Source organism: Mchenga conophoros, linkage group LG7 (genome assembly GCF_057382185.1).
Source record: "Mchenga conophoros isolate Kocher_MC1m ecotype Shallow Benthic linkage group LG7, M_conophoros_male_GT1.1, whole genome shotgun sequence".
Lineage (NCBI taxonomy): Eukaryota > Metazoa > Chordata > Actinopteri > Cichliformes > Cichlidae > Mchenga > Mchenga conophoros.
In genome coordinates this window covers 31,367,741-31,380,558 of record NC_140532.1, presented here as the reverse complement: position 1 = coordinate 31,380,558, position 12,818 = coordinate 31,367,741, and the positions used below count along the sequence as shown (strand labels likewise).

Here is a 12,818-nt window from a genome sequence, read left to right as displayed (position 1 = left end):
AAAAATAATCATAGGGAAAAGGTTTTGTGTTGATCAGCCAAGAACAACTACAATCTCATTTTCTGCTTAAAGGACTGTTCACAAAAACAGAGAGAGAGAGAGATGTGTGTTGATTAAGCAGTGATAATAATAATGAAAATGTCTTAGTTTATCACTTTCAGGTGAATCAATTTTCCACATGCAGTGGTCGGAAGAAAATTATAGTTTAACATCATTGGAAACATTCAGGCCAAGTTTCTGGCTAACTTATTTACAGCACCATGTGTCTCTCAAACTCACAAGCGAGCTCTCACTCCTCCCTGAAGACAAGGAATGCAGCTCCAAAGAGCAATAATATGGCAGATAAAGACACAGCAGCAAAGTCCTGAGCAAAGAGTCCCAGCAAGCAGCAGCAGTGTCGACAAACAACATCAGAGAAGAAAAGCAAACCCATCATCCTGCCTGATTGGATGAATAGCACTGTGTTTCCAACAAACTGCAAATTCACTGTGCATGGGAAAAGAATGTTTGAGGAGAACTGAGGAGACTGTTGGAGTTTGACATTTGCCACCTTTGGAGAAAATGGTGTAACACTTCCAGCTCTTCAAAAATCACAGACGCTCAGGAAGGTTGGCTTTTCACAGTTTATTCCTGCAGAAGACATAAAACACACTCAACAGGTGTCTTCTGATGGTACCAGCAATTGTAGCTCCCTCACAGTGCAAACGCGCGCTGTCTTAACAGACTTACAATTAACCTTTTAATAAAGAAAAGGTGGAAAATAATAATTTCTCTCATTTTACACTCTGTCATACTGAGCTTGTATACAAAAGAAATCTTATGACTAATAAAATACATTCCACAATCGTATAAAACAAAATAACAGGATAACATAAGTATCACCAACTAAACATTTCCCTCTAATGGTCAAATTAACAATAGTGCATTACATCTTCACTTGCTTGTGCTTTACAGACAAAATGGCTGTTAACAAGCTCACGTACCTGCAGAAGACATAAAACACACTCAACAGGTGTCTTCTGATGGTACCAGCAATTGTAGCTCCTACAATGTAAAACAACATCACAAAAAGCACAGAAAAACGGTAAATCCAAACACATTTCCTGCTATGCGCAGCAACCACTAGGGGGCTGACAAAGACTTACTGCCAAAGAGCATAAATACGGCAGAAACACTATTTAACAGCAACCCGCCTTTGTTTCAGTTACACAGAAACTTTCTAACATCAATATGAACCTATATACATCGACATGTACAACTTATGTAACAACATTCACACCAGAAACCATAAAAATGCCAGAGCCTTTCATTACAGGACTTACCCTCACAGTGCAAACGCGCGCTGTGAGGAGCGGAAGCCTTAGCAGCTTCTAAACGTTAGAGTGAGATCCGGTTTCTGGGTTTTCAAAATAAAATACAATTAAAAAAAATGATAAAATTCACACTTAAAATGATAATTAAGAACAGGTAAGTGCATGTTTTTCATATGTATTTTTAACTCCGTTACAATGGCAAGAAGAGACAGTGAAACACAGGACGAAGCTGAAGGAGAACTGCCTGCTATTGGACTGTTGAAGTGGGAGAGGACAACAGTGAAAGTGAGAATGCTGGTGTTTAAAGTGGGAAATCAAAATTTGGTCAAAACTGACTGCTTAAGTGGGAAATTGTGAAGGAGTCTGAAACACTGCAAAAAGAAACATACAAAATCACACACAAGCAGAACATGCATTAACCCTACTAACACTTCCAAACACAAGAGAGCTCATGAAGATTAGACAACATCTTAAGCATGTGAGTCTGTTTACCATCTTGTCCAAGTCACTTAGTGTGATGAGAAGTGATGCAAAGATCAGTGGACTCATAGCACATCGGTTACAAAATGATTAAATAATACCAGAGAAATGTGTAGGAAAGGCAGCTTTAAGAACATGCTCTGCTGGCTATGCAGCTCCACAGACATGCATTAAACCTGCCTAATAACACAAACACACATGCAATGAAAATTAGCTTGTCATCTCTCATCAGTGTTAAAATAGTGTAAATTTAGCAGACACTTGTTATCAAATACTGAATTTATCCAATGCAAAAAATTGACTCTCTAGGTTGCAGGACAACAGTTTAACTTTCATGGGAAAAAGATTCTGGTTTGACCAACCAGTGATCAGACAATAAATTTAGTTGTTAATATAGTAAATTGGGAGATGCTGTCACGGCCCTGCGGCACGAGGGAACAAAGATGGACACAGGTGCAGAAACCAACCCGGAAGCGAGACGGTAGGGAACAAAAAATGATTTATTTCCGCCCACAGGTAAACAAAAGCAAAAGCAAAGCGACGCCACCACACTCGTGGCGCGTAAGATTAGCTAAGGAAATGAGGGCGACCTAGACACCTCTAGGAGACTGCTGAACAGCAGAGGCAGCGGGGAGGTAGAAACAGGACTAGGCAGGGGCCGGGGCACTGGAATTAGAGGAGATCACGGTCAGTGGGATCCAGCAGACAATCAACGATCCTCCACAGTTGAATTGAGTTGTCTTACTTGGTTTCAGGTGGAGGGGACAGGTGGAGCGGAAGCCTGGAAGCAGTCGAGGCGTGGGGAGGCAGGCAAGTGAGTGGTGGGCCGGCAGACCACGTCGTGTTAGCACCAGGTCCAGGAAGGCGGGAGTGAGAGAAACGAGATCTCCACACCAGGTGCTACTTCTGAGGATAAGAAACACAAGTAAGTCATCACATGACGTTGGACAGGGTTATGATGCTCCACTCGACTGACATGGGGATAGCAGATACTCAGGCGATGAATGGTTGAGAGCGCAGGTCTGATCTACTGCTGGCATGATTGCTCACAGGTGGTCAGCCAGGGAGGAGCAACCGAACTCCGCCCAAAGGAGGAGGGGCTGCTGTCGGAGACCTGCAGGTGCCCACCCAGGCCATGACAGATGCTTCCTGCTTGATTGATGCAGCACAAGTATGAGAGAAATTCTATTTTTGTGATAAGATTTTGAACATGCATTTCTGTTGTCCTTTCATCTTAGTGGGTTAATAGCTGATTCAAATTAGTTGATCATTTTTAGATTAATGAAAGGTGACTGAATTCTAGCACGAGTGAATGGGATGTGTTGGAGTTTGTTAGAGTGGAGACTCTAAAACACTGTGTTTCCTGTTTTGATGTGCGAGTGAATCCTGCACCCAGATACACAACTCTGAATACATAAGAACAAACGTCTTTTGTGAAATACCTGATGACATGTCACACGTTTTATGATGACGGGAAAAAAGAAAAACTGGATAAAATAGATCTGTGGCCTAAATGAGTGAAAAGCACAGACCTGGGGATTAAACTCATAGCTAATAAGACATTGGGGTCATGTTGCGTGTTGTGTGGCTGATTGTTGGTTTGGAGTAAATCTAGCTGATGATTTTTCTTTTGTTGTGAAGTTGAGCCTGCCAATTAGTATGATAGTATGATAAATCATGCTAATGGTATGATTTACCCTCCTGAGATGAGGAGCTTGTGTAACGTAACAAGGCCTTTTTATTTTGATACTTTCACAGTGCACTGAAAGTTTTGTTCGATTATCTCTGTTTAAGCAGATCTGCATGTCGGGAATTAAAAGTGCTACACGTCGTCGAGAAAATTGTTACAAGTGAGTTTCTCCACATTAAAATGGGCTCAGGAGAAAGCCACTTATTTGGGACAATTAGAAAATAAGAGTCCCTGCCTAAAAAGGATTCAGCGAGGTAATCCGATCTAAAGTTCTTCTTTTTCTTTTTGAAATGACGTCATTTTGCTGAGGGTGGAGATCAAATGCGACGATAGTTTCCACTATCAGCAAAGAAAGAAAGAATGAATGAATGAATGAATGGAAATAAAAACAAACTGACTGACTGGTAAAAGCTGACAAGACTTGACCACGACTCAAGGTTAACCTCCACCTAGACAGGACAAAAGGGTAGATGAATTTATGTGCTTCTTTTTACAGGAGCAGAAAGCTAACAGCAACATCTGAGGTTGCATGAGCTTTGGCCGTACCGATTTAACTTTTAAATGCCACTTTCTGTGTTTGTGAATCTACCAGGGGTGTGTTATTCATGGGCTTGTGTTGCTCACAGAGATTACTGTGAGAAAGAGTGTATACACCCGCGCAGTGCTAACATTTACATTTCTTTTTACAGCACACTGCAAAAACAGCTATACTTGAAACAAGCCAAATATTCTTAAATCTGACAAAATTTTCTTGTTTTGAGCAAAAAATCTGCCAATGGGGTAAGCAGAAGTTGCTTAACTAGAATTCTTAAAACTAGCAAATTAATTTAACTGCCATATGCCTTTTAACTAGACAAAATTGTCTAAAATGTATGCTTATTTGAAGAAAATGTGACTTATTATAAGTAAAAGATACTTTGATATTTAGAAAATCTGTACCTAAAATGAGTATTATGCTTTCTTGAACAAGCTGTTTTCAATAATTATTTGCTTACTTTAAGATTCGACACCTTAATTTAGATTTTTCACATAAAAAAAACACCTTACCATAGGACAAATTTTCTTAAAACTGAATTGTTTCTTTCTTGATTGAGCTAACTATAAGAATTATGTTTTGACTCTGAGAACAATAATCAGCAAAAATTCCCGAGAATAAGACACCATCTCTTCAAAAAGCTACTAAAAATAAGGGAATTCATCTTAAATTAAGACAGCAAAAGCACTCTTAGATTTTGTGCTTTTATTGACACAGCAATGGGTCAGTAACTCACTGAGGTCTGTTCCAGGAGAATCATGTCTAAAATTATACATTTCAGCAGGGTACTGTGTAACATGGCCAATATAAGAAGTGCATATTCCAGATACTCTTAACATGAATAATAACAGTATAACACACTCATGGCTGGTATCAAAAATAAATTTTGCTGAAGCTTAAAACAATCACTATTTCAAATCCTATATTACATAACATTTTAGAAGAACAAGTTTAACGACCACACAAACAAACATGTGTTTTACATTTGAACAACTTTTCTAGAGAAAAAAAAAACAACCTCACTGACCAACACTGAGTCTGATAAACAAGGCAGATGGAGTCTGTCATCTGAGAGACTCACTCAATGAATGACTTCCACTCACCAAGCGCCTTCTTGTAAGAGGGGGTTGAATCTCGGTCATGGATGGAGTCTTTGAGTATTTCAGTTTGCAAGACAGACAGCAGCGTGGAAATGCACTTTGGATATGTGGGGTGGAGGGCATAGTAATATGCCATCAGATAGAGCAGTCCCTCATTAAGATCCTTCCGGTCAAAAGTGCTCACCGGTGTGGTTCCAACAGCTATCATGCAGTTGCCTTCAGAGACAAGCAGAAGTGGACAAGCCAGGGGTCGCTGACGCAGGTAGCCTTCAGGGTCTTCTGAAGTCTACATGACAGAAAAAAAAGAGGATTAGAACAAGACCGTAAGAAACACAATTTTTGAGTTGCATTACAGTATAAAATAGATCAACTTTTTTTGTAGGTTTTTATTAACATCAACATGTTATGGGGATCTGAACTTTAAGAATATTTGACTGACTCCACAGTAAAATATATAAAATGAAAACATGAGTAACTGCAAAATTCAACAATATATACACATAGAATATTGCAGCCTTACCTTTAGGACATGGAAAAAAGCCTCACTACAGATGTCCAGCTTCTTAGGTGGTACTGTGCTGGAAGGGAAAAGCACGGGAAGGGCTCTGAACACAGCTGCTGCATGTTAATCATGTGATTTGATCATGTGATTTACAGCAGGACACAACTTAATGATGTTTTTCTACTACAGGATTTCTGGGTTTATGTGTGAAGAAACTGTGTTTACAGGTTATGAGTTGGTGATGCTGTTACACTGTGTTTTTGGGAAAATGTGAAGGTTACTTTGATGATGTGAATAACATTCTTTCCACAGCTATGGATGGCTAACTTTATGGTCTTTTTATAGCACCTCTGGAACCTGTCGACCTGCGCCTGGTCACCAGGATGATTTATGTGTGTTGCTAATGTTTGTTTTTCTAAGAGTGCATGTAGAGGATTCAGCAGAGACGGACATGTAACATGAGAAAAACAAATACGAGATGCAGTGTTTATGGAATAGTTTCATATGGGAGTCATTAGCGGACCACTATTGAGCTCCTAGTGATACATGAGTGGAGTGACTTTGCTTAAGAGAAGTCACCGATTACATTAATGTTGACTGAGTACATGGGATGATCCATGTCTGAGGCAAATTATGGTAATAATTGTAGTTTACTGATTTGAGAAAACCTGCACATGATACTTGTCTTGCTGATGTTGAATACTTATTACCCTTATGATACAATTGTTTATAAGCGTGAAGTTTGATTTCACTTCCAGATCTTGTTTTCCAGGCCATGGTGGAGTGTATGCAGGCTCCTGGCAGAGCCGGGTGTTAAGCAAACTTAATATGCAAAACCGATTGACATCTTTTATTGCAGGATTATAGGTCCAGGGTGGTGCTGCTCCAGAGGAGGAGACGCCCTGATGTTGCCTGGGACGTGATCTAGCTAACTTTTTCTTTAAGACAGGAATCTGATTTTGATGAGTTGACTCATGGGAGTGTCCATGCGTCAAGAGGAGGGGTCCAGGATTAACATGAAACAATGAATTAATTAACATTAAACTAAGTTGATTTTTGCAGCGATTTGTGTGATTAACAGTTCATTTATGGGTATCAAACCTATGCAAGTGGTGCATCCATGTTGAGATGAGGCTTTGATGGCCTATAAGTGAAGTTCACTGAACTAAAGAATGTGGTTTGATGATTGTTGACATGCTCTCCAAATAGAAGTTTTTCCTCCTAGCAAGGAAATACAGGTGCAGCAGTAATCTCCTGAGAAATCTTCAGAGGCCCAGTGAGAAACAAGAACCATTCCAGGCATAGCTGACAGCCCAGGCAGTGGTTGAGGTCAAAGGTCGGGCTGGTTGGGGCCCATCATGAGATCAGACTTTGGAGCCACAGCAAGGACCATGAAACTGCGTTGGAATGAGAGCTGTGCCAAGGGGGATTTCCAGAGGCCAACAGAGGAGATTGTGGACAACAGACGGGCACCTGACGGATGAGGGGAGCGTGCCAAGCTCCATCGACAGCGCAGAGGGAGTCTAAGGATGACATCATGATTCTGTGAAAGCACGGGAACCAGAAGCTATGGTGGTGATGACAGCAGTTTCCTATGAACATCACCTAATGCTGTGTCACTATACTGTGCATATGATGGCACACTGAAGACTGCTGGGATCATAACAGCAGTAAGATAACTGGACCCAGCACCCTTTCCACAGAGGGGTTTTTCTGCAGAGGATGGACAGTAGAAGAGCCATAAGTATATCCACGACAGAACAAAGGCAAAATCGGCAAATACAGACTATTATGTCTGTTCCCATATGCCCAGCACATCAACACACCCCACACTATATGTGTTCCTGGACCAACTCCCAGGGAAGAACTACTCCATGATACTAGCAGAGAAAGGGGGACTTTGCGTCCTCTTCAACAACACCTGCTGCACTTACATAAAGACGATGTAGATTCATCAAACATGACTGACGCCCTGAATGCTTTGAGACAAATCCAGCAGGCCCAAAATCAGGACTATGTATGTGATACAAGTGACTGGTTTTGTTGGCTCTACACTGGCTCCTGGTTACAGGTGCTAAAAGGACGACTCATCGGAGTTGGGATATTTTTACTTTTAATTTGTGTCTTTGTAACGTGTATACTGTCATGTCTAAAACTCATGATTAACCGCATAATATTTTACACTGTTGGTGCATATACAGCCGTGACAAATGATGATGATGACCCCGACCTGTTGGAACATGAAGACTTTGTGTGATTAATGACGATGTGACAGAAAATGTACAACAAGATGTTACATACTGATATCTCACTTAAAGTTATACTGACAACAGGAGGGAATGTCAATGGAAAATTGTACTTAGTAGTCAGTATAATGTTTTAATGATATAAGTTTGCATATGGTAGAATACTGCATGTAATCATTTGTGTTTAGAAGTATATAGTTGGTGGCATATTGAAAGAATGTCTCATCCTAGGAGGTCTGTAACATTCCAGGGTGTTCTGGCGTTCACCCGCACATCCCAGGAGTATGGGAGAGGTCGTACCTTGTCTTATTGTTTTACGCTATATAAATACAGGCCATTTACCATTTTACCATTTACGGTAGGATTAACGTAGCTATGTCAGTTTTAGTCTAAGTGCTTTTTTACATATAGATGAACTGTTGGATTTTCCAGACCAGCAGGTTAAGGGAAGTCGTTTATGGGGTCACACTCTGACACACACACACACACACACACACATTCCAATGTAAGGAACAAGCACCCACTGAAGTGTATAAATAAAAGACCAGGGCAGTCCTCAGCAGAGATGGGCAGTAACGCGTTACTTGTAACGTTACTTGTAACGTGTTACTGTAATCTGATTACTTTTTTCGAGTAACGAGTAAAGTAAGGGATTACTATTGCAAAAACGGTAATTAGATTACCGTTACTTTCCCGTAGGAACGCTGCATTACGGCGTTACTAAAACCGTGATTTTTTGCGAGAATGTCTCACGACAGTGACGTAAGCGAGTGCGACGTTCGTGGCAACAGCTGTGTGCAGATCAACAATGGATCACATATCGAGTGCGGGAGAGAGTATGAGTGTGCAGCGTTTAAAGCGTGGAAGTACTGACCTTACTTTGAGTTTGATTCCATAAAAAGTGACAAAAACATTAGCATCCATCGTGCGTGGGAAGAAAACTTATTTTTACAGCGAAAAACCCCTAAACTTCCAAGCAAGCACCGAGTGTGCTATGACGTAATGGGAAACTCACAGAGAAACTCGCGGATTCTTCAACTGACCGCGGCACACCTGCACCAGGGTAAACCTCCGCCTACCGTAGTCCTGCTTTACAGGTGAAAATAGAGCAACAGGACCGCTAGTCTTTGACTTTATTTATGTTCTGCTGTGTTTTACTTGCATCTATTTGAAAGACTGAGTGTAAACACAAAAAATATTTTATTTTATGTGCTGGAATGTGTAGAAAATAGGTTTAAATGTTAAACTAATTTCTTCCAGTCAGAGGATGTTGCATATAATTAAATTTTTGCTTGATGCATAAAGTTAAAAGATTAAAACTAATAAAACAAGTTTTAAAAAGAGACTTTTCCATTTGATTACATTTTGTATGATGGATTATGCAGTAAAAGTAGAATTGGGCTGAAAGATCTATCGCTTTATCACCTCTTCAGGTTGTAAATCGTGTTTTTAAAAAGTAACTAAGTAACTAAGTAATTAATTACTTTTGAAAAGAAGTAATCAGTAAAGTAACGGGATTACTTTTTTGGGGAAGTAATCAGTAATTAGTTACTGATTACTTTTTTGGGGAAGTAATCAGTAATTAGTTACTGATTACTTTTTTCAAGTAACTTGACCAACACTGGTCCTCAGTGCTTAGTCTCTGAGCATCACTCTTGGTGTGTGAGCTCAGGAGGCTGCCCTTGCTAGCAAGAAAATCTGTGTGTTTCTGTTCTCTGATTCTCTACTGAAGAAGAGTTTTAGAATATATCTCTTAACATAAGTCAAGTGATAAATGCTAAGTAAACTAGGAAATCATAGAGACACTAGGAATATAACAAATGCTGGATAAACGAAGAAATCACAAAGAACACTTGAAATGTAAGAAATGCTAGAAAACATAGGAAAACGTGAAAAATACTTTAAAAAAAACATAAAACACAAGCTTTACTAGAAACACAAGGAGCATTACTAGAAGCACAAGAAATGGTGAGGGTAAAAAAACAACTAGGAAAGGAACATTGGAAATATGAGAAATGCAATAAAAACTCAAGAAGCAATCAGGAAATTTCAGAAAAACAAGGAAAATTGGAAACTGGAAAGGAAAACACAAAGAGCATAACAAACACAAGAAATTCTGGAAGAACTAGAAATTCTAGGAAAATACAAGAAATGTGAAAAATGACAGGAGTGATTGGATAGCAGAACACAGGTGATATGGACTAGGAAAGGGAAGGTAATCAAAAAACACAGAAAGAAACACAAAAAGAGCAATTCTTTGTATTGACAGGAATTTAAACACAAAACCAGGACAATTAAAGTTTCTCTTGGTATTTCATACGTATAACCCAGGTTATCCCAGAATGACCATGTTCCAAAGTCTCAGAATCTGTGGATTATTACTCTCAGTAATCAGTAATTCAGTGGCATTTAAAGTCAGATTATTGTGGAGGAAAGTCTAGGCTAGTCACCGCTCTTTGGCCTTCAGGAAATTTTTGCAGAGTGTTTGTGTCATCCTGCATCAGGGTAGTCAGTTAACCTGTAGCCCTGGGTCTCTTCACCACAGAGATATGTTTAATGTGGCACCCACCTCTTCATTTGGCCATAAAAACCATAATCAGGCTGACCAACAGCACACTGCTTCGAATGTGGCACTTTATTTCTATCGCAGAGACTTCAGCATGAGGAGGACGCTATTCCCCTGCTGTTTCAGACTCAGAGCAGCAGGACTGTCTGGTGTCTAAACAGCAGAATGGCAGAGGTGGTATGCCAGAGACATTAACACGAATGCACTCAAATAGATGTTTCAAAGAGGAGCTAAACCGTCAGCGTTTGCTTAAAGCACATACAATAAAATCTGTGCTTTCATATGCAAGAAAGGACTAAAAAGACAGATAGTGATGAACCACAAATAACTGCAAAATTATCTTTTCACTCCGTGATCCCCCTCAGCTGTATACTTTGTGTCTCCATCCACCTCATCATATTAATTTATCAAGTCCACTCAAATACAATCATATTGGCAACACCTCTGTAATTCACATATGAACATATGCTGGTGAATAAGACGTTTTTGAGGAACTCCTATCTTTCTTTCCAAGAGAAGAATAGATGACTACATTAACTGTGCATTCATTTGGGGTTGTAATTCCTAACTGGGAAAACTGCTACCACTCCATTGCTTTAAAGAAGTGTGAAATAAATTCCCACGTCTTATTTGCTGTGCCCAAGTCATTTCTACTGAATCAATTCAGGTCAGTGGCTTCAGGGCAAAAGTAGCATACAAATCCAGGGAACGTTTAAAGCAAGGGTGGGCAATTCATTTTCCCATGGGGGCCACAAGAGAAACTGGGACTGCTGTGGAGAGTCACATCAATAAGATGAACTCATTTATGCTGATTATTATTATATAATTTGATATATTTTTATAAGCCCATTGGTGTGGCCTACCATAGCAGTCCTAACAGTTTGTATATTGCCCACTTCAGATTTGGAGGATAGTACTGGGGTTGGTACTTGGATACTAGTGCTAGTATTGTTAAACATCTGAAGAAAAAGAATGAAAATTCAGTCTTGCTTGTAGTTTGTGGTTAATCATAAGGGAATTGACAGTAAAAATGTTGATAATAATACAGGTCCAAACTTTTTGTATGAGTACAACATGAAAGAGCAAAGAGTAATATCTACCTTATCCACATGTAGAATCTTGCTTCCACTTGACAACTGCACCTTATTTGGTCCATAAACCGGAGAAGTGCTACTTTGGGGTGGTGTTTAAGTTGTCTATTGTTTCCCTTTTATTGGTTTTGGCTTTAACCACTTTCTTCAAAGTTGTGATTCACTGAACGTGAATCACACGTGAATGATCGTGCCTGCTTTGATTTAGATATTGATATTGCTGCAAGTCACTGGACTTCACTAACATTTTCATTGTCACCACATCTCCTAGTCTTCCTATGTGTTCATCCCTTTAACTTCATACCATTAAAATAATAATAATTTTTTTAATGTCATTTGTCCTGATGGTGATGCTAAAATACCGAAATCACAAGTATTAATGCACAACGGCAGCTGCAGGATGGGAAACAAAGTTAGAACAGCACTAGTTGTGAGATGCTCTGAAAAACCTATTCCCATTTCACTGTCTGACCCTTTAATGTACCCCCTGATGTTTAAACAGGTCCACAGGAGAAACTCAAACAGTCCGATTAAGTCTTTTACTACTTACAGTACTTTGGGAGCTCCTTGTAAATGTGTTTGTTCTCCAAACCCCTGGCAGATTTTCAACAAGCCCAGTAACACCATTCACTTTACTGTTTTTAATTGGTACTATTTACGAACAATTGCAAACAGGAAAGATTCATATGATAACTATTGAAGTAATGATCTTTTCAATGTTTCAGCCAAAAAGGAGAGCAGAAAGGTGCAGAAGACATCTATTTTAGCATCAAATCTTGCCACTACCGGGTCATTAGGGACACTTCTGTGACCTCCTTGGTATTGGTTTAAAGAGATTTTGGTCACAGAGAACAGCAGAATTTGATGCCCTGGAATGAGAACATGTTGCTCTATCACAAAATTTATTTTTGTGGTGAAAACAAAAATGAAAGATTACTCGAGCAATGAATAAAATTCAGGGCTCTAAAATATGCTAATCAGCAAAATGATCTCCATGGAACTCATGAGTCTTTGGCTTCCCTCTCACAATTAGTTCCACCAACAATTCTTATATGAATATACTGCATATTTCTGTATGCTTTTGATAAGTGGATATTATATAGGCAGATAACACAGATAACAATTACTTGCGTGGGTTTGTTATGTATCCAGTTTTGTGAGCGGAGCACAGCATCAAGGATACAAGTCAGAGAAAATGGTTCATGAAGGTTTTGTCAAAGAGCAAGAAGGAAGGGTCGGGGGGGAGGCCTGTAATGCTGCTGGACTTGTTTGACAAGTTCGATGGTCAAACAAGT

The 12,818-nt window shown here is 39.6% G+C and overlaps 1 long non-coding RNA gene across 1 annotated transcript in view; it reads left to right on the top strand.

The window, feature by feature from the left end:
• The window catches only part of LOC146570450 (uncharacterized), a 35,960-nt gene extending 26,832 nt beyond the window's left edge, over positions 1–9,128 (top strand). The window contains exons 3-4 of the long non-coding RNA XR_014892999.1: positions 2,549–2,718; positions 2,846–9,128. This is a non-coding gene — a long non-coding RNA (uncharacterized LOC146570450). The remainder of the gene's footprint in view (positions 1–2,548; positions 2,719–2,845) is intronic.
• Positions 9,129–12,818: the final 3,690 nt, after the last annotated feature.